The 20,378-nt window shown below is 41.7% G+C and overlaps 1 protein-coding gene across 6 annotated transcripts in view; it reads left to right on the top strand.

Annotated features, from left to right (window-relative positions):
* TRMT9B (tRNA methyltransferase 9B (putative)) overlaps positions 1 to 20,378 on the top strand; it is a 62,012-nt gene that overhangs the window by 13,926 nt on the left and 27,708 nt on the right. For 3 of the 6 annotated variants that reach the window (XM_059155898.1, XM_059155897.1, XM_059155899.1), the window contains exon 2: positions 13,740 to 13,937. The exons of 1 other annotated variant lie outside the window; for it this stretch is intronic. The gene's annotated coding sequence lies outside the window, so the exon portion shown is untranslated. Of the gene's footprint in view, positions 1 to 193; positions 293 to 13,739; positions 13,938 to 20,378 lie in introns of all 6 variants that reach the window. 2 more of the 6 variants (XM_059155901.1, XM_059155896.1) reach the window with 1 other exon arrangement.

Genomic DNA, 20,378 nt, shown 5'->3' with positions numbered 1-20,378 from the left:
AAAAAAAAATTAAACTTTCTGAAACAGTCTGATTTATTCTGGGCACAGACTTAATAACTCCTGCTGCTAGAAGAAGTACAATTTACTGCCACAGCAAAGCTTGAAATGTCAAACATATTCTTACAAAATACAATGCAAGCTGCCTGCAAATTAGACCATTCTCTAAGCTGGCGTATTTCCTGCGTCTCTGCAGCTTTCATAATTGTGGCACTTACTGAGAATGGAAGGCCTCTGTGCATGATGCGAACATTCTAACCCCGGCAGTGTGTCAGTTGCCATCGGCAGTGAGCAGGTAAGGGCTGCTACAGACCCTGGAGGGAACTAAGAGATCCAAGCTATTAGGAGCTCCGGATAAAGGAGACAGAACTAGCACTGAAGCGAACACAGCAAGGAGATGGTGTCAGAGAGCTCGGGTTACAAAGCAGAGGCTGCCAATCAGAAGGCCAGGAGCCAGGGACTTGGCAGGAGGTCACAGCGGCTGCCGGCCTTTTCCAGCATCCAGCTCCGACTCAGAGCCCAGGAGGGATGAGAGTGGTCAGCACAGATGTCACCAAATTGGTTTATCCAAAGCTGACCCTTCTGATGACCCGGAAGTCTTTTCTTCCCGTTTTAGGTAGGATTTCAAGAGATTTAGTTGCCTGATTTCTGTTAGGCCGAAAAAAAGTGAGAAGAGCCGACAGCCGGGGCAGACGGAAATGGTGAAGAAGTACTCCAAACCGTGTGCCACTCGGTGTAGAGGCAGACACTATTCAGCCCCGGAGAGCATCACTCTTATACTCTGTCAGACTTAGCATTCACATTGCCAATTTAAAAATAGGCCATTTAGGGGCGCCTGGGTGGCTCAGTGGTTTAGCCTCTGCCTTCGGCTCAGGTCATGATCCCAGCATCCTGGGATCGAGCCCCGCATCGGGCTCTCTGCTCAGCAGGGAACCTGCTTCCTCCTCTCTCTGCCTGCCTCTCTGCCTACTTGTGATCTCGCTCACTGTCAAATAAATAAATAAATAAAAATCATTTAAAAATTAGGCCATTTATAGGCTATTCAGGAAGACCTCAAAAGCATGTATATTATGTTAGATTTCCATAAAAGTCATTAAAATAAATATAATACTTTGAGCAACCTCAGCTATTTGTAATATTAAATTAGGTGATATAGGTTTTCATTTAAATTGACCTGATTTGGAGTTCAGCACATATTTATTTGGCACAGGCCTTCCCAGACTCCTACAGGAGAGGGATGGCACATGTCAATTCCATCCGGCGCCATCCCAGAGGAGGAGCAAGACGGTGCAGAGGCTCAAAGTGACCCTGCCATCAGGGGAGTCAGCCCCTCCAAGATGAGCTGAGCCTGTTTGTTCAGAAGCTGGGCACAGTGAGGAGGTCCACAGTGGAGGGCTAAAAGCTCCATTTCCCTAGATCACAGGAGCGGGAAACAGAGGTGACAATATGTTCCTTACCGTGTTTTCATTTCACAGTGTTCAGTGTGCAGTTTACAGTTCAGTGTACAGTTTTGATTTTAAGTTACGAAAATATAAAGGCATTTTAGGATCACCTAACATTCCTCATCAGTACAGACACCCAATGGTCGATACTCCAGAAGTATGGGAGGTACAAGTCATAAAATTCTAGGTAGCATGAAAATAACCTTTTTTACAGTGCCTGAAAATTTTGATTGAGAAGCAGGAATGTTCTGTGGGTTCCATGTCCAAACACTGGTTCACTCTAGGGTTCTGGGTAAATCGTTTCCTGTATTTGTTTTCTCTCTGAAATGATCATCTAAAGATACGTGCAGTGCCCTGAAATCTTTGATCAGTTACATACTAGTATGTTGGACAAAAGCATATATAAAAAACCACCCAAAGTCTCAGGAACAAATGTAATTCGTAATGGGATGAGGCAATGGCAGAGCTAGGTCTTGACCTCAGGACCTTGGGTCTTCAAGGTCACGTTCTTGACTCCTGCTCCCCGCTACCGCTTGCACACAGACTGAAGCTCTTCAGAGCACAGTGAGGTTATAGAGACAAGGATAATGATGGCTTGCTGACCCCAGGGGTTTTTCTTTTGGTAGAACTGACATTAAAATGACTTTCCTGACATTTGACCCACATAAATTATTTTAAACTTTTCTTTACTAATGCACGATACCTAAGCTTATTCCTTTCTAACACAAGCTGCCCTTAAATATCGGTAATTTCCAGGGAAGGCAAAGCCTCCTGAGTTTTCAACTTTTCTTGTTAATTAAGTACGGAAACTGTCATTCTCCTAGGAGAATTACAATCACCAATCCACTTAGAATGCCAGCAGAGTATTAAATATGTTTTCAGAATATCATCTTAACTCCGAATAGTATGATTCTTTAATTTGTTTGAAGCATTGTGACACGTCATTGTTCAAGTAGAAGGATCTTGTAATACAGCTTTTAAAAAGACAGTGATTAAGATGAATTTCTATTTTAAATGATGCTCCTCAAATCACAAAAGACATACCCACACTAAACAACAATAAAGGTCCGCAGAGCTGTGTGACTGTCTTAGGACACTGCCTGTTTGATGAAGCTGAAGTTGGGAGGGGACTGAAATGGGCAGACTTTCCTGATTTCTGTTCCTTTAATCTGGAAAGCCACCGGCTTGCTCTATGGAATTTTCTTTTCACAAATGGACATTAATTCATTATCAATTTCTGACTCATTTGTCCTAGAGAGCTACTATAGTTTCTAATTAACTACCAAAATCTCTTCATGTCCTCTAGTCCAAGGTCTGAATTTTTATGGAATGCCATCAGGTTGAGAGGAATCTTAGACAGTGACATCTCAAGGTGTGAATGGGAGGCCACATGTTGATGTTTAGCTGCGCCTTCTGAGAAGGACCAGTCCTCAGGATGGTGAGGATGGGCAGCCCACAGGGAATACCAGGCTTACAGGGGACAGGGGAAGTGCAGTTTCTGATTTAACAATGCCTGTTAGTTGGGGCACCTGGGTGGCTCAGTGGGTTAAGCCTCTGCCTTTGGCTCAGGTCATGATCTCAGGGTCCTGGGATCGAGCCCCACATCAGGCCCTCTGCTCTGCAGGGAGCCTGCTTCCTCCTTTCTCTCTGCCTGCCTCTCTGCCAACTTGTGATCTTTCTCTCTCTCTCTGTGTCAAAAAACAAAAACAAACAAACAACAAAAAAAAACAATACCTGTTAGTTACTAGAAGAGCGGAGGCATGACAGATATGCACCAAGCCCTTTATTACCTGTGCTGGCCTCACCCGACCTGTGTCCCTGAGAGTCAGCAGGGATACGTGCTCCTACTTACGGAAAACCAAAGTCCCTCCCCTTGGGGTTATAGCTGGATTTCCATCTGGGCTCTCTGTCTATACAGAGAGAATTATTTGAGATCCTCGGCTCCTTTTACTGATACCAACAATCTCCTCCCTTTAATTTTGTCTTGGTGATATTTCCAGTAACTACTTGGTTTTCTTCCAGGTAAGAAAATTGTATAAAAACATCAAAAAACAAACTTAATTGTTAACTTTTGGGGACATCTGTTATTAGTAAGGAGACAAGTTTGTACTTTCACTGTCCTTGAACTTTGGGCTCTGAGATCTATTTTTTATGTGACCCTGTTTGTAATCTGTCCTCACTTTTTACTTCGAAAGTAGCATTTGAATGGTTTTTTTTTTATTATTATTATTGTGCCGTATTCTCACTCACACACAACAGTCAAGAGAACATGTCGTTGGCAGGTGGCGGCTGAGAAGCATCATTAGCTGCCAGGGAAAGAGTGGGCTCCGGTCAGGAAATGACAGGTCAGAGGTCTGCAGTGATGAGGACCTACAAGGACCCAGGCAAGTGGTCCGTGCAGGCCACCAAATGCCACGTGAAATAGAGAAGCAGCCTTTGGTTCCCAGCATGCCCAGAGATCATGGACATCAGCTCGTGCCAGTTTCTTTCAAAAAGGGACTTTCCTGGCTCCCTCACATCACCTTGCCAGTCGCCTCTCTGAGCACTCTAGCACTGGACGTTTTGAAGCAAACTGGACCAGGGAGGAGGTCCAAAAGACATATCACCGCTCCCCACCTTTCCTGCCACTGGCTTCACTGTGACCGGGGGCCCAAGCTGGGAAAGTTCCAGACTGCAGTGCAATATGGAGCTCGCTCTTACACTGGGCAGGGAAGCTTTGCTTCAGAAATCAGCGTGTTGGTGAGCGAAGCGAGCTGGAGAACAAGAGCAATGGAAGTATGAGTGCCACTGAGGAGGTCTCCGGGGACATCACGTCACCTGCATATCCCTCTTGTGCCACGTGATAGTTCTGCTAAGGCTGGGGACCACACAAAGCGGAGTGTTGCAGTCTGTGCTCAAAGCCATGACTTGGGGTAGGTGGAAAGGGACTGGCCCTCCAACGCATTATGGGGAAAACAAAAAGAATTTTACCTCTTTCTTGCATAAAAGGGGGAGAAAAACCATGAGGGACTCTTAACGCTAGGGAATAAACAGGGTTGCTGAAGGGGATGGGGTGATGGGGTAACTGGGTGACAGGCCCGTGACGTGAGGAGCACGAGGGGTTACACGCAATGGGTGAATTACTGAATGCCACATCTGAAACTAATGGCGTACTGTAGGTTGGCTAATTGAATTTAAAGAAAAAAAAAAATGGGGGACAACAGCTGCAAAGCTTTTTTTTTTTTTTTTTTTTTTTCCTGAAAGTAGCTCCCCTGACTACTCCATTTGCTGGGTCTAGCACTGTGTTCTAGGGTTAAGAAGTGTTTTATGATCAGTATGATGGTGGAAAATTGGGCAATAAGAAGGAAGCCCATGAGTAGACACAGTGTGTTTGAAAAATTTTGCCGTAAAAGGAAGCAAGGAAATTAAGGCTTAAACTGGACAGTGATCTGTGGTCATTCCTGGGAAGGTTTTATTTTTTTAAGAGACATTAAAAGATATTGAACCATATTTTTATATTTATGGGAGAGATTTAATAGTGAAGGGAAAGTTTTTTTTTTAAGATACTGAAGCATATTTTTATATTAATGGGAAAGATTTAATAGTAAAGGGAAAATTGATGGTTGGCAAGAGAGGGGAGAGAGTTGCAGGATGGAAGCTGTTGAGCTGTCAGCATATAGCTGGTAGGTTTGCTTTCTAGGTTAGTATGAACAGTTCATCCCTTGTCTTTCTTCCAGGAGGAAGGAGTGTATAATAAATGCAAATAGGTTAGTGTGAGCCCATGGAAATCAGAATGTTCCTCACACCCCCAAACAATTTACATCATATGGATATCAAGCATTTTGTTGAACATATAATTGCTGAATATTTGTAGATCCCAAGATAAAATTTAGAACTTATCTGGAACTACATCAAAATAAAAGACACACTCTCTTCTGCATCAAAAGACACAATCAACAGAGTGAAAAAGCAACCTACAGGATGGGAGATAGTATTTAAAATCATACATCTGATAGGAGGTTTATATCCAAAATAAATAAAGAGCTCCTACAAATCAATAACAACAAGGAAAGAAAGAAAGAAGAAGAAAAAAGAACAAGCTAGATCACCTGACTTTTAAAATGGGCAAGGGGGGATACCTGAGTGGCTCAGTGAGTTGAAGCCTCTGCCTTCGGCTCAGGTCATGATCCCAGTGTCCTGGGATCGAGCCCCGCGTCAGGCGCTCTGCTCGGCGGAGAGCCTGCTTCCTCCTCTCTCTCTCTCTGCCTGCCTCTCTGCCTACTTGTGATCTCTGTCTGTGAAATAAATAAAATCTTAAAAAAAAAAAAATAAAGTCCCTTAACCATTTTTATTTTTTTTAAGACTTTATTTATTTATTTGACTCCTGCCGGCAGGAGTGTAAAATGATAGAACCACTCTAGGTAACAGTATGGAGGATCCTCAGAAAATTAAAAATAAAACTATCATATCCAGAAACCCCATTTCTGGGTATTTATCCAAAGAACAGAAAGCAGAATCTTGAAGAGCTTTTTGCACGCCTATGTTCTAGTGGCGTTGTTCACAATACCCAAAAGGTGGAAGTTACCCAAACGGCCATCGACAGAGGAAAGGATAAACATCATGGTGTGTACATACAATGAAATATTGTTCAACCTGAAAACAGGAAGGAAATCCAGAGGTGAAACTTAAGGTCATTATGCTAAGTGAAATAAGCCAGTCACAAGACAAATACTGTATGAGCCCACTTATATGAGGTATCTAAAGTAGTTAAACCCTTAGAATGATGGGTGTGGTTGATAGGGATTGGGGAAGGGGAAAAGGGAAACTTATTATTTAATGGGCATAGAGTTTCAGTGTTGGAGGATGAAAACGTTCTGGAGATCTGTTGAAGAACAATGTGACTGTACATAACGCTACTGAGTTGTACACTTAACAAGTGGTTGAGATGATAAATTTTATTTCGCATGTTTTTATCACAACTAAAAATAAAAAATTTTAATTTATGACTTATTATTTGCCTCTTTCCTTTTAAAAGTTGTGAATATAACAAGAGATTTTTAACTGATGCTTCTAGCTATTTGGAAGCACTCATTCCTTCCCTTGGCAATTGTCTACCACCACCAAATCTGCCAGATACAGTAAGAGATATTATGGGTAAAGAGATGAGGCAGGGATGGTTCTTGTCCATACAGAGCTGAAAGTTAAGTTGGAGGAAATAAACAAATGAATATAGTAATGTCTTTTCAGTTCCGTGTGATCCATGCTTCCTGACAAGTGACAGAAACTGACATTGGTAATCTATTGGCTGATTAGGAATTTATTGGAAGGATATGGAGGTCATAGAAAGTCAGAGAACCAGACTTGGAAAGTAAGTGCACCCTAGGGCAGCTCCAGAAATCACAACCCTGAGGTTCAGTCATCAATCTGAGCAGGACCCACTAACACTACTTCAGAGGCCTCCTGCCACACAAGGCTCCGTGGCCATAGTAATCACTGGAGTGTGAGGACCTCTAAACCCACAAACCCAGAGCCATAACAACAGAGAGAACATATTTTTAAAATAATTAGATATAATTATATCTAGTAATTAGATATAATTATTAGTGGCATCACTCTAAACTCTCCCTTCCCTTCTACCTCATTTTCCCAAAATGGACTTATAAGAAAAAGAGAGTGTCACGTATCATATAGATCAGAATAATATATACAAGCCCCATCTCGTGGTCACCAGATATTGTTTCCATGTGGACTTTAAGTAAGTCTTTCTTAGGCCATTCTACTGTTAAAAAAGGCCTGCGATTTCTAGGTCCATGGTAAGATCAGTGATAGGACATCATTTATTACTTCTTTCACTGTAAGGTACGTTTCTTGATCCAAAGCAGTGTTGTTTGAGATATCATGTACTTGTTTCATTAACACCACGTGAGGACAGACCAAATGGTGGTCGCCGTGGTGCTGGTGTTGATGTGTATCCATGTCATACAAGGGGAGGAACAAGAGGGCACAAGGTGGTGAATCTAGCTGGGGGATAGGAGAGCCTTCATAGAGAATATGGCACAAAGAGACCCTTCCAAGATAATTGTGTCTCCCAGGTATTCCAGGGGAGCAAGATAGTTCCAGGCAGAGGGAACAGATGAGCAAAAACCATGAAGACATCAAATGTCTAAAGCATTCAGAGAAACTCAAGTCATAAAGGTACAGCATGACACAAACTAAGGAGCTGGTCCTCGACCACAAATCAGCTAAGTATCTACACTGATTCCTTTATCCTTCATCACAGCAAGAATTTCTCAATGAAAGAAGCCATCATTGGCTTAAGTTCCGGTGCCAAGTCCTTATGGCAACAAGCAGTTTGCAGACTGGCTACTTTGAGTGGAACATCATAGTGGGAAATGCTGGAGGACAAGCTGGGGTCACATCTTGGAGAGCTTTATGTGATATGCTGAGGTATTCAGACTTGCTCTTTAAGTTCGAAGAGGAGTGAGATGTGATCTTGACCATGCTGTTGAGGACAAATTTAGGGCACAAAGCTGTGAAGTCTGGGGGACTGGTGGGTCTAGAAACTATCGTTATCAACCTGGTTCCCAAAACTCAGCCCTTTATTTCAGTGTTGGTTTGTGATCAAGCTAATGGAATGAGAAAATTAGAGGAGCTTTAGTCAGTTTTTCCCAAAGCTAAGTATTATTCAATATTAAAGATGTTTCTTTAGTTTGAAATTGTGGGCCTCTCAACTTTCATGGGGGTAAATTATCCATTCATCTATGCAATTATGGTGACAGTATAAAATTGGCATTAAAAATGTGTGTGTGTGGGCGCCTGGGTGGCTCAGTGGGTTAAGCCGCTGCCTTCGGCTCGGGTCATGATCTCAGGGTCCTGGGATCGAGTCCCACGTCGGGCTCTCTGCTCAGCGGGGAGCCTGTTTCCTCCTCTCTCTCTCTGCCTGCCTCTCTGCCTACTTGTGATCTCTCTCTGTCAAATAAATAAATAAAATCTTTAAAAAAAAAAAAAAAATGTGTGTGTGTGTGTGTGTGTGTGTGTGTGTGTACACGTACGCGCATGTGGGTGTGTGTATATGTCCATCCTAGCTTCAAGTAAAGAACCAGCTGGCCCCTCTGGTTCTCCAAATGTCCGTCTGAGATTTTTGGGAGAGGTCTGTGAAATCCATAAGAGTAGGAACTCCAAGCTGAGGCAGTGGGGAAGGAGTGGGAGGCACATAAGAGGTGAGATGCAGATCGAATCTGTAGGAAAAGATGCTTGACCGTCCAGATCTTACTGTACTTTGTGTGCACGTGACTCTCTTCCTGAACCTCATATAATCCAGTTTTTTTCATGACAACCCTATGAATACCACTTTTGGATCAATGGTATTATAAACACCTTTTTATGAATGCAGAATACATCTTCACGTTTATCCCCTCATCCTATTCTTAGAGAATCATCAGATGATATCTTGTTTTATATTGACACCATAGCCTTCATGTCAATTCCGTCTTGAACCATCACTTGGCAGTAAGACCAGTGTGGAACTCCTTATCACATGACCTGCCAAAACCTTCTTTCCTACGAGGAAAGAAGACGGGTCACGTTCTGCTTCTCCTCTGGTGTTGCCCTCCTGCAACATCAAAACAATTTTCTTTCAAGTTGCCATTCTAGAGATTTTATTGCGTTTATCTTAACGCAGACCAGAGCTGGTTTTGTCAAACTGACACCAGCAGCAAAGGCCTGGAGGAAGCCGGGTGCTATAGTTTCATTTTTCTTGAATCTCATATTTGACTTCCTGGCAGTCTCTAATCTACAAAATCAAAATAAACCATAATAGAGCTCAACGAAGCAGGTCTAGTCATTCACTGCCTGTGCAGGAGCAGCCTTCGGGAACAGTTCTATCTCATCATCAGTGCTGTGCTGGGAGCTCTTTGTTCCCTCTTTGTATCCTCCTTCCGTAACCACCCTCCCCCCTACCCACACTGACCCTCTTCCCCAGGCTTTGAGGACCTTCATTTCCGTCACTGAGACTGTGGAGATGGTATCCTGCCCCTAAATGGAGTCAATTTAGACATGTAAGCTTTAAAAATTTTCAAGGAAAACCAAGTATTCTTGAGAATATTTGGTCTTTGTCCCAAGATAGATTTCCCTCACGTCGTCTGCTTTCTTTCAACCTACACTGACTCTGGGGTGACCTTTGAACCCTGTTGGGATTCTGGAGAGCGCCATACTCTCCTAGGACTACATATGATGTAGTTTGGAGGCCCTGAGTTTGTTCTGCTCATGAGATTTTAAATTAGCAAAGCTAGTTGTTCCTTTTCTTACCATTTCTTCTATAATCTCTCTGGTGTGTCATTAAGGGCTTCTGTGTAGGATAGGGAATATTAATTAGAATAACATCCTGTTTCACTTGCCTCATTACATCGAGGGAATAATACTCAAAGTGCCACTCCAAATTATAAAAGCTAATATTGCTCGCTATCTATACTTTTTATCAATAAATCATGGGCTTGCTTCCTCCTGCTCTTATTCAGTGATTGTTCTGTGCCTTCTATCAGCCTGGAGCTTCTGAAGAGGAGGGACCTCACCCATTTTCTGCTCCTCTGGTAGCTTCCAAAGCATCTGTTGCCTAGTAGGGGATGTATGAGGTTAAATATTTGGGATCCGTGGTGTTCTAATCTTATTCCTGTTCTCAACTCTGCATAATTTCTTTTGATTTAATACATTCCCATAGTCCTAACTGCCAAGATGTAGGATAATGATTTTTAAATGATCTTTAGTCCAGCCTGTGCTCTGGAGCTCCATATCCATCTTACTTTGTTGTCTTCCAAACACGAAGAAAACAATATATCCAGCCCTGAACCCTCCCTCTGATTATTTCCTCTGATGGTGAACCTTAGCTCCATCAAAAGGACCATCTTTTTTATTCTTCTGCTCTTTTCTACACACATGTATACGATAGACCTTTATTGAGCACTGTGTAAATTGCAGCCCCCACCAAAGACATCAGCCATCGTGATCCTAAGCTCTATTGTCCCTAGCTGGAAAACACTGCAGTCAGAGAACATAAGGAGTATGGACAAACAGCCTGTGCCAGAACATGGAATATAACCTGTTCCTGATCATGGCAGTTCAGTCAGTTACCAACATCCAGTCCCTCTTCTATCCTATTTCCTGCAGATGCATAAATCTTAAGTAACCTTCTTTGATATATTCACATGTATTCCAGAAAAGGTTCATCAGTTTATAGCTGGTCATTACCGAAGTTTCATTTTGTTTGCCTTTCGTTGTCTCTCCCATTTTGTTTTAGGATGGTGATGGTCCCTCTTACAATGTCAGCAGTATTATTCCTACTGCTGCTTCTTCAGCACGCTCTTCCTGGGTTCCCCAGTCCTGCTAATCTGATCCTTTCTCCTTACATAATATCTCTTATATTTGGCCTTACACGCTGAATATCATACCTAAAATATTTAACTGGGTTCTTTCTCTGTCTTCATTGTGAACCCAGCCAGGAAATATGAGCCTACAGTATTACCAAAGGAGATTTTCTGAAAATTTAATCCCAGTATTGTTATTGTACAGTGTTATGTTAATTTCAGGTGTACAATACAGTGATTCAAGAATTCCATACATCACCTGGCTGTCATCACGACAAGTGTCTGCCTTCATCCCTGTCACTTATTTAACTCACCCCCTGCCACCTCCCCTCTGGTAACCATCAGTTTGTTCTCTATAGTTAAGAGTCTGTTTCTTGGCGTGTCTCTCTTTCCCCCCATTTGCTCATTTGTTTTGTTTCTTAAATTCCAGTGAAATCTTCTCTGATTTGTTGCACTTGGCATTATACTCTCTAGCTCCATCCATGTCATTGCAAATGATAATATTTCATTATTTTTTATGGCTGAATAATATTCCTGAGTGTGTGTGTGTGACCTCTTCTTTATCCATTCATAAATCAGTGGATACTTGGGTGGCTTCAATATCTTGATTATTGTAAGTGATGCTGCTGTAAACATTGGGGTGTATGTATCCCTTTGAATTAGTGTTTTGGTGTTTGGGGGTAAATAGCCAGTAATGAGATTACTGGATTATAGGGCAGTTCTATTTTTCACTTTTTGAGGAACCTCTCTACTGTTTTCCACAGTGGCTGCACCAGTTTGGATTCCCACCAACAGTGTAAGAAGGTTCCTTTTTCTCCACATCATCCTCAACACCCGTTATTTCCTGTGTTTTTCATTTTAGTCACTCCGACAGGTGTGAGGTGATTGCTCACTGTAGTTTTGACTTGTATTTCCCTGCTGATGAGTGATGTTGAGCATTTTTTCATGTGTCTCTTGGCCATCTGTATGTCTTCTTTGGAGAAGGATCTGTTCATGTCTTCAGACCATTTTTAATTGGATTATTTGGAGGTTTGATGTTGAATTATATAACCTTTTTATATTTTTTATATTTTTATATTTTTTGGATACTAACTCTTTATCGGATATGTCATTTGCAAATACCTTCTCCCATTCCATAGGTTGCCTTTTAGGGTTAGGGTTAGGGTTAGGTTTCCTTTGCTGTGCAGAAAATAAGTTTTTTACTACTAACTATTCCAGAGATATATGCCTAATATAATAAAAGGGCTCATCTGAATTCAACATTTTTAAAAGACAGACACTATCCTATTTTGTCTTTGCCCAGCAACTTCTGCGAGAAGACAAAATTCACATTTTCAGCGGGGGGATATTTGGATCCTAATTTAGTAAACATAAGGAAAGTCAGTTACACGTGTAGGTATTAAAGGCATGATTTTGGTGTACAGAAAATCTTCCCCACCCTGCTCCCATCCAAATAGCTCACAAATGCCTTCTGCACTGTCTACAATTCCTTTCATTGGCTAGTGTTATGGACTCATCTTCAAGGGCACACTGGACAAGGTTAATAGATGTAGGCACTAATGCCTGAAGGAAAGACGCATAGCCAAGTTGGCACTCCACAGAGGGCCTAGGTCAGGGTATGCAAGCATGGATCTAAGTAGAGAGCATTTCTTTTCAGGACTAGCATGAGGGCTCAGTAAACCACATCATCTCCTCTATGATAAAGGCAGGCTCTAAAATTGTAAGAGGAAAGATGAGATCCAATGACAAATAGCTCTCTCAAGACCCTTCTTAAATGTTCTTCCTAAAAAGTCAACCCTTGGGGCTTTCAGTGGTACAGATCATATATCTGATACAATTGAGAGATGACTGAGGTTTAAATGTATAGACATATTCTGAAGACCCAAAATAAAGCTTTCCAAAGTGCCCCCAAATAGGGGACCAAGACTGGTGTGGGTAAAGAGCAGGGGGAAGCCACGTGCATGTCACCCCATCATCCTGAGATCACTGCCTACAGTAGGAGGTGCAGTCTGTGGCAGTGAGATGTACATATAAGGAAAATGAAGACTAGGGAACATGGTTGAGAACTGTGATCTAGATTAAGTAATTTGCTTCACTTACAGACAAGGAATCAGGTCCCCGAGTATTACAGAATTGGCTTTTCCTATCACACCAGGCATTCCTCCAGATCTCATTTTATACCCCAAGACTTCTACATTACAAAGTGCTCTGTGGCATACAAGGCCCATCTTTATTTTCAAAAGTAACTAAGTCTTCTGATGAGTTTCATGACAGAGCCACTGTGTGATGAGAAAAGAAAAGAAATGTGAACAGCGAAGAATAAGTAGCAGTACGTCTCAAAGTGATGCTGATATTATGAACAAATATTGAGCAGTTAAATTGTACTGGCGTGATTTAATGCAGTTTGGTAATATTGTCTTTTTTTTTTCTTCTTCTTCTTCTTCTTTTTTTTAAAGATTTTATTTATTTATTTGACAGAGATCACAAGTAGGCAGAGAGGCAGGCAGAGAGAGAGGAAGGGAAGCAAGATCCCTGCTGAGCAGAGAGCCCGCCCGATGCGAGACTCGATCCCAGGACCCTGAGATCATGACCTGAGCGGAAGGCAGCGGCTTAACCCACTGAGCCACCCAGGCGCCCCTGGTAATATTGTCTTAAATAGCATACATTTCCTTAAGCCATGGGATTCAGAGTTGACCCTCAGTGCTTGTCATTTTTCTAGGAACAAGATGAGATCATTCAATGTAATTTTTGGGAGAAAGTACCGTATATTTTATAGAAAGCTTAAGAATTAATTCAGAAATGGCTCTTACCACGGCTGGCATTCTCCATAGATTCCCAGTTCTTTCTAATCCCTTCTTTTCTGGGTAATTTATACATGGGTCAAGAGGTCAGCCTGAGCTGTGGCTGGTTCAGTATTTGTCTTATGTAAAATGACATTGAGCATTTGTGTTTTCCCGAATAGGGCCTGTGTTCCTTTTGGAGACTCATGCAAAGTGCGTCATCGCGTGAAGGACCTCGCTGTTGGATTTCACTCGACTACTTTTCATTTACATTCCACACTGACAAAGTCATGGGCAAAACCTGTCACTCTCTAAGGGTAAAAACTGCCGTGCTTCACAAAGGCAAGAAGTAATTTTCCTGTAATCACAAGATGACTCAGGTTAGTAGCTTTTAGCTTTTACTATAATTTAAATAACAGGAGGGCACTGGGGCACTGGGCAAACCTCATTAGCCCCTATCTCGATAATTTTAAATTTACGATAATGTGATATAAAGTAAGTTGGAGTTTATTTTTGTACAAGGTGGCAAAAAGAATTTAAAAATAGTTACATGGGGTGAGGTCAAATTACAAGAAAGCATGTAGTATTTTTTAGATGCGAAATGCTTTTCTAGTAAAGAGCATTGCTAAGTGATAGCTGTTATCCTATAAAACTTTGCAGTATTGTCTGTACTTGAAAGTAATATGTAGATGTTAAGTTTGAAGGATCAGGGATTAAAAGGTAAAAAAACCAAAAAACCTGTATCTTGTAGTTAAGTCTTTGAACTGTCCTGACCAACTTGTATTGTTATGTTAGAATTGCAATTAGAGGGGTGCCTGCGTGGCTCAGTGGGTTAAGCCTCTGCCTTCCACTCAGGTCATGGTCTCAGGGTCCTGGGATTGAGTCCCGCATTGGGCTCTCTACTTAGCAGGGAGCCTGCTTCCTCCTCTCTCTCTGCCTGGCCTCTGCCTACTTGTGATCTCTCTGTGTCAAATAAATAAATAAAATCTTTTTTTAAAAAAGAAAAATCAGAATCTCCTAGGGTATTAAGCAGAAAAACAAGGTGATGTAGCTCAGTCTGGCAAACTAATTAGGAGAAAAAAAAAAGAACTGCAGATGGAGTAGGTCTTTACAATTTAGAGTTTACGTTTGCTTTTTTAATATTGCGTCCTCTGTGGCATTTATAATGGGAGAACAATTTATATGCTTACATTTGCCTTTAGTTACAAAAATATGACTCTGCCTGCCTGGGGTACATGTGTGAAACAGCCTCTGCCGGGGCAGGAAATCATGAAATAGGAAAGACAATTGGGGAAAAGCTCAGTCCTTGCCCTGTTTCCTGTTGGTCCCAGCAGGGCATTTATGATTTCTGACCCCATACTTGAGGGCCAGTTTGTCTGGAGTTAAGTACCATTGTCTTGCAGAAGGAACTAAGCAATAGGCTCATGGATGCATTGGTTCTGCAGGTAGATATTGAGTGACTGCTCTGTGTTTTGCATGATCCAAAGACAAAGAAAGGTCCTAGTCCCATTCCTGCCCTCCAGGAGCTTCTAATTTCATTAGGCACATATATGAAGTTGAGAATTCAAGATGGGATCAGGAGAAATGTCCGAAGAGTGAGAAGAGTGATATAGATCATAAATACGCAGAGCACAGGAAGAGTGGGGAAGGCTGGTAAATATCTATGGCTCTGCCTGAAGTCTTTATGGAGGAGGAAAAAGTCTGCCAGACTTCAAAGGCCAGGTAAGATTTTGGAAGGGGAAGGTGATAGAGCATTTCAGATGACAAAGGACAGTCTGCTGGCTTTGGCAAACCCGAATGAAGAGCTGTGGGACACCCACTAACAGAAGGGTGAGAAGGGGTCTTCAGGTGGAAGCTGAAAGCTTGAGACGCGGTGGCTCTAGGACAGACTGGGACCCGGTTGTGGAAGGCTCTGAATGCCAGACCGGGGAGTACAAGCTTCTTCCCACAGAAAATAGAGACCCCTGAGAGGCTTTCAACACTATTAAATGGCTTTTATCCGTTATCTGGAAAATTATCCAGGATTGGCATGAAGCAGAGATTCTAGATTGCTTTTCTTGAGCTCATGGAGGGAAAATGACAAACCACCATCAAGCCAGGAGTAACACGCATACTGTGTAGCCCCTGCTGGATGTACATCCAGCCCCTTGCTGGATGTACAGTGTCTCCAGCAAGCGATGATTAATGGAGGAAGGATGGTGCAAACTCGCAGCCTTAAGGATAGAGAAGGTGTGGGGAGTGGGAGGAAGGCAAGGGGGCGGGGCAGAATGAGCGGAAGCCTGTAACAACAGCTCAGATACTAGGTTGTGGCAGTGCAAAAAGAAAGGCGGAGAGACGACAAAGATGGCAGTGGTAGCATCACAACTCTGACCTCTGGGCTAGCGCTGGTTCCCAGAAGATGCTGCCATCCCAGCATGTTTTAGCGCCATCCAGCTTGAGCAAGGGTCTTTTTGTCTATTTGTGGCAAGTCCTATCGGGAACTCTGGTGGCCACAACGCGGTTCGCCCGTTGTGACACCCCCTGAGGCGGGTGCCGTGATTGCAAAGACCCATCTAAGTCTGTTCATAAAGTCTGTTGGCAGCAAACATCAAAACAAACTCCTCCTCAGGCAAGAAGGAGGGATTTGTTGGCAATGTACTAAGGAGCTGACAGAAGAAAGAGCTACAAGCCAAACCCCAGGAAAGGCAACAGTTGGAAGACTTGAGCATCTTTGGCTTGTGCGATTAGGAACTGGGTTCCAACTACCTCTTACCAGTTTCTCAGGGGAGAGAGAATGACTGTCCCAGATTGGATTATATGTCGACCGCCTTCGCCTATGTGACCAGCAGCCCCGGCATCAATGGAGTCTGAGGTGGGCAGCTCCTCAAAAGAAGAGAGGATAAGCAGAACTTTCTAAAAAGTATTTAAGCTCTGAGGCGCCTGGGTGGCTCAGTCAGTTAAGCATTTGACTCATGATTTCAGCTCAGGTCATGATATCAGGGACCTGGGATCAAATAAGCCCTGTGTGGGGCTCGATGCTGAGTGGGGAGTCTGCCTGGGGTTCTCTCTTTCCCTCTCCTCCCCCTCCCCCTCCATGGGCACATGTTCTCACTTAAATAAATAAATAAAATTTAATTTCTAAAATTTCTAAAATACAAATAATGGTCATATGTGTGTGGCCTCAGGCTTGGGGAGAGATCAGCGATTTCACAGAATCTCAGATTTCCAAAATGATTTTTTCACAACTACCTCTGCTCTTTCATACTAAAGTCTTACTGTTTACAAACAAAGGAACAAACAGATATTGACCAGAAATTATCCTCAGCAGTGACTTCATGCCTTCATGTTCTGGGTTCCACACATTAGTGTCCTTTCATAGCAGTCAGACCTTCAGACCCATCGGGTAACCTGAAGTGATTTGACTTCTGTGCCTTAGCTATGATAGAACTTTTAAGTTTGAGAGAGAGAGAGAGAGAGAAAGAGAGAGAGGGGAGCACACAAGCAGGAGGGGCAGGAAGAGAATCTCAAACAGACTCTGCACTTAGTGTAGGTCCCGATGTGAGGCTTGGTCTCACAATCCTGAGATCCCAACCCTGAGATCCCAACCTAAGCCAAAACCAAGAGTTGGACACAATCGACAGCACCATCCAAATGCCCCAAAAGGGCTTTAAGAAACACAGTGGCCAAAAAAAAAAAAAGAAAAAAGAAAAAGAAAGAAAGAAAAGAAACACAGTGGCTTGCCCAGTTTGGGTCAGTCTTTGAATAGATACTTCTTACAAGTACAATTTAATTGAGTTCTAAGGTGACGATCCTAATTTCTCATGCATTCATTGCATTCATTTGGAGATGTGTTACTCTACATGCAAGCAGGGCTCATAGACAGTTTCCTTTTTAGCAATTTCCATTTACACTGGAAATGAACATAATATATTAAACTCCAGCATACTACAATTCTAGACTTCTAGAGCAAGAGTTTTTAAGCTTCTTTGGTGTGATTTTGAAATTTAATTTTTTAATACAAAGCTTCAAGCAAATTTCAGTTACAAGTTGTCAAATCTGATTTCTGTTAATGATTGATTAATGGCAATGCATTCTATGAATGGTGAATATTAGAATCTAAATATGTAGTTCTGAGCCCTAATTGGAATAGATATAAATTAATAAAAACATAAAACTATGTATTTTATCTCTTCTTTATTTTTATCCCAATAAAGTTGGGACTCTTAGATCTTTATCTACTTTTCCCCCTTCCCATGTCTTGCTTCTTTTGCATTAACATATAGGAAGCACATGATAATCCTTCAAAATATATTTGTTGTCCATTTTTTTCTCCTTCTTTTCTCTTCCCCTAGTGCCTTTCCCCTTCCTTATCCTTCCATTTTGCTCCCTTAAAAAGAAAAACTACAGGGGTACCTGGGTGGATCAGTCAATTAAGCATCTGACTCTTGATTTCAGCTCAGGTCATGATCGCAGGGTCATGGGTTTGAGCCCTGCATCATGGGTTTGAGCCCTGGGTTTGAGCCCTCCACGCTCAGCATGGAGTCTGCTTGTCCCTCTCCCTCTGTCCCTCCCCCTGCTCTCTCCCTCTCAAATAAATAAATAGAATCTTAAAGAAAAGAAAAACTGTATTGGTACATATTTTTGTCTCCTTCTTTGTTTCTTCTGTTTCTTCTATTACAACTGTGTTGTGCAGGAGATTAACTGTCCACCTATCAGTTAGGCTCCAAATTGCTGTTCCCTTGCTTCTAAGGCTTATTAATATTGTGAAATCATTCTGAAGGATTTTATTCTCCCATCAGCTCAGCAGGTTTTTCCAGTAAGTGCCCTTGCAGATAGCCTCATCGACAGCTAGCTAAACCTTCCAGCTGATCAACATAGGAGTAATAAATCAGGAAATTTCAGTTTGTCCAAACATGTCGAACAAGGCAGTGACATATCCCAGAATTGTCTTAATGGGTAACGGTAGAACAACAAAGTAATTAGCGAATGACTGTAAGTAAGAAAAGGACCCACATGCTGTTATAAGCTAAGGCTAAGGCAGCATCTTTCCCGGATTCTTTACATAATATCTGTCCCCATCCATTTACTGAGATCCACAATCCTCTTATATCATTGTAGCTGTGCTTCTTGGAGGCTGGAGCTAACAAAATTCATCCTTAATTTCACATTAAATATTTAGGTAAAGCTATTCAGTTATCTAGTAAGCACATGAATCTTGGGTTGGTAAAGTAACTTTCTTTTCTTGCAGCAGACCAATTAGTCACTGACCTGCTGCCCTAATATGACACCTTTACTGAGGACAAATGGACTTTATTCTTCACTGGTTACTGGATAACCTGGCATGAAATGTTATCTTATTTAAATTAGTATAAAATCCTCAGAAAATTTCCCTATGCCATGTCCTTAAGGGTTATTTGTGAATCAGTTTTTAAGTGTGTGGTTGTTGAAGTCAAGTTGGGTCCACATCCCAAGCATTGGGTTTATCTCTATTTGTTCAGGTCTTTTTTATGTTCGTCGAAAGTTTTATAGTTTTATTCCAAGAAAAAAGAGGAAAGGAAATCCTTAAATTTTGTCCTTAAATTTCTGACCTAAAAACTCTTTCAACAGTTTCTGTATATATTATTACATAATCTAATTTCATGGGAATACTGCCTCAACATAGTATCCTAACTCATCTTCGACCCTAGTGATCTCCAGTTTCTAGGTCTCCCCCAGGAGGCACTGACTGAATGACATTCATTCATCCTGGCAATGGCAGAACACAGCTGAGAAAGGATATTCTGCTCAGCTTTGAGTTTTAAAATGCTTTAAACTTCATAGCAAGACAACTGTCTGAAAGTGAAAGAATTTTCTTACATTGAAATATACAGGGAAGTACATATAAGTGTACACTTAGGTGAATTTTCACAAAATAAGCACACTTGTGTAACCAGAACCCAGATCAAGAAGTAGAATATTACCCACACCCGGAATGGTACTTTCCCTGCTCCTTTGCTATTACCACACCCCCAGGTAACCATGATTTGACTTGTAATTGCACAGATTGTTTTCCCTGTTTCTGTACTTTGCATAAATGGAATCCTACACTCTGTATTCTTTTGTGTCTTTCTCTTTTCACATTATATTTAGGAGACTGAGCCATCTCATTGCATACAGTCGCAGACTTTTTCATTCTTATTACTCTCCAGTATTTCTTCATATGAATCGATGGCAATCTATTTGATTGTTCTATTTATGATGGACTATTGATATAGACATAATGCATGCTTTCCAGGATAGTGCCATTTTGAAGAGTGCTACTGTGGAAATTCTAGACTGTCTTTTGGAGAACATTCATGGGCATTTCTTTTGGATATATATACACATACATAAAGAGTACAATCTCTGGGCCACAGGATGTGCATATATTTGGCTTTAGTTGTCACTTGCCAAACAGTCTTCCAAACAGGCTGACATGATTTACACTTCTACTAGCAGCGTATTCTAATTCTGGCAGGTCCATGTTCTCACCAGTACCTGGTATCTTCTGTGTTTTTCCTGTTAGCTGTTCTCTCACTTAGAGTGTGGTATCACACTGTGGTTTTAATCCGCAGTTGTCTGATATGAATGAAGATGAGCACGTTTTCATATATTTCCTGTTCATCTCCTGCCCACTGTGCAGTTCTGTGGATTTTTGTCCTTTTTTATATTGGGTTGTTTGTCTCTTGCTTAATGATGTGGAAGAAATCTTTATATTCTGGATATAAATTCTTTGTCAGATGTATGTAGTGTGACTATCTTTTTACATCCTACGGGTTGAATTTTCACTCTCCTACTGATGTCTTAATTTAATTTATTTTTAA

This window comes from Mustela lutreola, chromosome 18 (assembly GCF_030435805.1).
Source record: "Mustela lutreola isolate mMusLut2 chromosome 18, mMusLut2.pri, whole genome shotgun sequence".
NCBI classification, from domain to species: Eukaryota; Metazoa; Chordata; class Mammalia; order Carnivora; family Mustelidae; genus Mustela; species Mustela lutreola.
Note: the sequence above shows the minus strand (reverse complement) of the source record. Positions and strands in the feature narration are given on the sequence as shown.